Here is a 5516-nt window from a genome sequence, read left to right as displayed (position 1 = left end):
TGCCATCATACACATATAAAAGGAAAATGGTGGTTTTAAATATTATAACTGTTCTGTATATTCCTCATATTAACTGAGAGCCTTATGATCTCTGAAGAGCAGAAATGGCCCTCGAGACAAAAGCGTCTTTCCAGTGTGTGCGCGTGTGCATGCACGCGTGCATGTCTGCCTACACATATATAGATATGTGTGTGCACTAGGCAAAGAGCCTCACACGTTTACAACTGGAGAACAAACTCTTACGGTTTTCCTTTGATTTTTAAAAGCAGAAAAGATGAGCACTAGCCTCAGAATGTCAGGACGTTACAGCTCTTTTGCTATGTAAGTGGAAGATATATTTTTTTAATTATAATCTTTTATACCAGTGACTTTTACATGAGGCAACATTCAGATGTTTTATGTTTCACATTTATTTAAACAATCATTGTCTCTCTCAAAATATTTTCCCTGAAACCTTATGTACAGGTAATAAAATCCTTGTACTGGAGCAGGTTCATCTGATAATAGCAATACAAGGTTGTCTGATTATGCCAAAATGATACTGGATAAAGCAGATTTTATTAACTGACTTTGAATGAAATCCGTAACATCTATGATCTTTCTCCTTTCCAAATGAACCGAAAGCTTCATTAGAGATCAGAAACCCTTTTTTAAAGGATACATGCTAGAGTATAAAATACATTTAAATTGAAGGCAAGGAACAAATTATAACCATTAAATTTCTTTGCCAGAAATTCTACTCTCTGCTCTGCCTCCTGCCACTCCTCAATGTTAGGATCTTGATGCAGCATCTACATGCTAACACTTCAGGCAATTCCCTCCCCTATTTTAAGTAGTTCGAGAGGTAACCTCAGTTCACAGAACATCCTAAAAGAAAGGTTTAGTGCTGCTGGATGCCATACTTACCTTTTCTTCTTGTGTCTTTGTAAAGGTCAGTAGTACCTAGGTTCTACCATCCATATTAGGTTTCAAAGCACTACTCTTACCGGTGCTTCTGATGTGCATTTCACCTTAGGAAAATACTTTTTCCAGGAGGAATTTTGCCTGGTATGTTTCTGTGCAGGAACAAAAAGATGAGTGTTGTTAGCTATGTTCCTGTAGAAACAAGGTTTTTCATCCCTCTGTTTGCAAAGGCAGTTACCCAGTAGGCCTGCCAGTAACTTTTCTCCCTCTTTGGCTGTCTGCAGGATGACATGTCAGCACGAGCTGTGGGCAGAGTTGTATGCAGTCCTTTGCTTGCCAAAAGGTTGCTTTTTGTAGGAGCATTTTGCCTGACTCTTTCTGGTTTTGTAGGGAAAACCTCAGCAGAAAGAAGGCACACACTGGGGAGTGTCAATCTTTCTTCCTTTGGCTCTGTCACAGTCCCATTTCTCCCCCTTGGAAGGGAATCCAGCTTCCCATTTAGAACTTTCACAGGACTTCTCTATGCCCAGACTGAGGAGGAACTTCAGGTATTTCAGGGAATATTTCCTTCCTGAAATAAGAAGAGGCACTTTGCTCTGAGCTATTTGCCATTATGCACAGCAGATTTTCCAAGCAACGTTGCTTGTTGTTCTCAGGCTACTTTTTCCCAAATATTTTTAGCAATTCAGTAAATTTCTATTTCAAAAGATTATATTTGAAAAGATGAGAGTAATTGATTGTTATTTTGCTTAAAAACAAGCCCAAAAAGCCTTATTACCACTGCAGCAATTTTAATATAAATATTTTGGTCAAAGCAGTCAAACACCTAATATTCTGCACTTTAGCAAAAAACAGACTTCTCCCATACAACAAGCATTAAAAAAAAAAAAAAGCCAATAATTTAGGGGAATCCATATTTAAAAACATACAAACAAATGCAAACACCTAAACTTTGGTTTCAGTCCGTGGTGACTAAAAATAAAGCCACTGTGGGGAAAGTGTCTTGAACAATTTAGTGAAAACGGCTGTGTTTGTCTGGAACAGAAAACTTTGAAAATCGCTTTATTTTAAACACTACGGTTATTTAAATCACAAGTAGCTATCTTACAATTGACAAAAAATGAGATTGGAAGAAGAATTTTGCAACCCTGGCATTTTAAATTCGGGACTATCCATTTCACATGATTTCTGACCTTACTTAAATACTGATTTCTCAACAAATTCAACAAAATGCTGGATTTTGCAAATGACATGCAAGAAAATATGAATTCTGAGTGCCTGCTGCAAAGGTAATTTATTTTAGTGAACTGGATTATTTTGATAAAAATAAGCTATTTTCAGCAGGGAAATAGTTGTTGTTTGTTGCTCGAAAAATGTATTTACTTTAAGAAAACTTATTTTCTATTACATAATGCAATTCCTTCAATTTTGAGTCTTTCTACGCTGCCTTGCAAATATTTTGCTCGCTTGTGTTAGATTTAGTACAGCCACACAAATTTGCAGTCTTATATATTTCCCTTAAACTAATTTCTAGGGCCTTATTCTATAGCTCCTGAATATGATTTTAGCAATAAATTAAGAGCTTCTGAAATAGACATTGTTAAAAAAAACCAAAATGACAATATGGTAAGAGAAGTCATAAACTACTTCATCTGCCTAAATTTCTTTAGATACCACTGAGTCCCTGCTATAAATGGAAACAGTAGCGGCCACGCTTGCTTTTACCAGACAAATATTTTTTGGACACTCAGGAGCTAAGTTTGTCTTTAAAGCTGCAGAATTGCCCTATTTGGAGACCAGATTGTAGTCATCGAAGGGTTAAAGCCAGTTTTGAATTTAAGTTAATCCACATGCTAATCTATTTTGAATATCCCTGCATAACTACCATCATATTTTTAGCAGCACAGTTTGTTGTTCCAATTGCCAGCTATTTTTGATAATACAACAAAATAGGGCAGAATTTAGTTTTAAGGTTTATTTTGGCCTCTAACATTAAAAAGGGCAAAATCCCCCCTTGTCCAAGGATATTTTTGATTTGAATGGTCTATACCTGCCCTCTGCAATCAGCCAATTATTGTAAGCAGTGTGACGGGCCCAAGGTATTAGTGCTGAGAACGTTCCTGCTGTCCCTTGGGTTAGGGATTGTTTTGCAATGATCACCTGTCCTGATTTGAAGATTGCATGACAGGACACTATTAAAGTAAGGGCAAGGAATTCAATTTCCCCATGTCATTTTCCCTGGCCTGGTTTTGAAAATAGGTCACTGTATTCTATTTGGATTTGTATATTATAACATCACCCACTAACATTTTTGTAGTGAAGGGTCTAGTCATATTTTCATTATAAATCCCTATTTTCAGAGGTTTATATACTGTAACTTGATCACAGAAAGAAGTTTCAGTCTAAATGGTGGCATGCAAGGTGTCTTCTAAAGAACATGGGTTTTACCCTGCAAATCACAACAGATACATGTTCTACCATTTCTGCCAGAGTGAAAAATGAAAATATATTTTTAGTTGCAATTTGATACTGATAGTAGATTCCCTTAGAAAAAGGTACCCTCCTATGTTTATCTTTTAATTAAAATGATACCCAAAAGAGCTGGGTTTCTCACGCAAGTCTTAATAAGAATCTGAGTAAGTATAGGTTATAAAATTGGTGACTTGGCATGTATATTTTAATTATGCAAATCCACAGTAATAAATGCCCTTATATAATGGAAGGATTTAATAGGGTCAAAAACTGGTTGTTTGAAAAGGTTGGTAAATAAATCATATGGATCTGAATGTCGAGTTTATGTTTATCTCCTCATTTAAACCGCTTTTTCACATAACGTGGAATTGTTTCTGAGGGAGCCAGCATTACTCTGTGGCCTAATATTTTAAATTGTGAATAGATTCTAGCTTACACAACTGAATCAGCACAGCTGTGCAAATGTGTGTATTTAACACTGATTAAATGCTTCCACCTATACATTAAAAAATCCAAAGAGAAGTCCTTTACTACCATACTGTAGGTTTTTGCAGAATTGCTGTGGAATAGCATTTCATCACCTACCATACCCTTCTTAATGTGTTTTATTTTTGTTTTGGTTTTTTTTTTTTTTAATAAGACCAGGAACAGCCAGCCAGCCACAGAGCAAAATGAAACTTCTTCTAAGACAAAGATAATAAAATATGTTTGAGCAACATGAAACGATAGTCTGAAGACTGCCGATGCAAGGAAATTCAGGGTTAATGCTGCGTTACTTCATTTTGAAGTCAACCCCATTGTGTCTGTTTATTGCAGGGGTCTTCAGAGAGATCTCACAAGGATGTGTCGGAGGATGCTATAGCAGCCAGTAGGCTGAGCCCAGAGCCAGACTTTCAGATGGTTGAATGTAAAACTTCCAAATATTTTTTGGAGGGGAGGGGCATCAGGGAGGGAAGAGGAGGAGGACGGTCCCGGCTAGCATCACTGGTGGTGGCTGTGCTGTGGGGTTCAAGGCAGCACAAAAGAAAAAGGCACTCTATTACCCAGGGTCCTGCCTCATTTCGCCTAGATATCAAGATTCTTAGGGATATTATTTTTACCAAGTCCTCGAAATACCCACTGATAAACCAAAATCCGCCATCCCTTGCAAAGCCAACAGTTTGCTCCTTAAATGGGTTTAGACTTCATTTTAATGGAAGTGAAACATAGTCGACGGAGGCAAATTAAAACCATATAATTTTGTAATCTTAGTTTAGCTATAATTGCGGCAATAAAACAGTGGAAAGAATAATTGGGGAACATATGTTTGTGAGTGACATTATCTAGGTGACTTCCCTTTTACGGCACTGCGCTGCTGTCCTATTTGTCTCCCCCTCCCTATGCATTGGAATGACAAACCTGCGAGCCCAGAGTTAATGCTGATTGCGGCAGCTGCTTACACATCGAGTCTCCATGGCAACCGGGGACGTTGCCACGCAACCGTATTCTTTTAGGGACAGGGAAAATGCCCAAAGGCTTACTAAAAATACATGGAAGAGGGAGAAAAAAAATCTTAAATTTTCTTACTACTGTTAATGAGTATAAGGGACTGCGCTTGTGCTTGAAAGCAGAGGTCGGACAAATAAAAACCCAGCCCTGACCTTTCCAAAATTGCCTGCCGTTGCTTGAAATCTCCAGCTTTATTGACAAAGATGACTTTTGATCGATTGTAAAATTGGTAGCTAACACGCGGCAGCCCTCGCAGCCTGCAAGATGCAGCGCCTGCCCATTGCTATTCTGGAGGGGTGGAAGGTCAGCTGAGAGCCATCAATGCCGTATTGATCAGCCGAGCTGAAAAATGCCCATGTTTCCAGCCCCTCGCACAGTGGGGCTGCGGCCCCAGCCTCCAGCACACTGTCGCCCTGGCACGCCACCGAGCGAGCCGTCCTCCCAGCAAAAGTGACATCACTTCACTCAGCTCAGCTGTTTCTGCAGTTTTCTATAAATAGCTAGATAAAAAATTGAAGGCTGCTTTTGGAGAATTTAGGCAGCCAATCTTATCATCGTCAGCAGACGAGACAGGCTGATTTTTTTTTTTCCCCCCTACTAGTATTGCACTGCAAATTCTTCGTCCTGATTTCTGGAGCTTGACACAGAATAAC

The 5516-nt window shown here is 38.6% G+C and overlaps 1 long non-coding RNA gene across 1 annotated transcript; it reads left to right on the top strand.

Moving 5' to 3' along the window:
• The first annotated feature begins 258 nt into the window (after positions 1 to 258).
• Positions 259 to 4194, top strand: LOC113944929. Its single transcript, XR_003526896.1, has 3 exons — positions 259 to 321; positions 1294 to 1451; positions 4016 to 4194. It is a non-coding gene; the product is annotated as an uncharacterized LOC113944929 (long non-coding RNA).
• Positions 4195 to 5516: the final 1322 nt, after the last annotated feature.

This window comes from Corapipo altera, unplaced genomic scaffold, assembly GCF_003945725.1.
Source record: "Corapipo altera isolate COAL_440 unplaced genomic scaffold, ASM394572v1 49, whole genome shotgun sequence".
Taxonomy (NCBI): domain Eukaryota; kingdom Metazoa; phylum Chordata; class Aves; order Passeriformes; family Pipridae; genus Corapipo; species Corapipo altera.
This window is presented reverse-complemented; position numbering and strand designations above follow the sequence as displayed.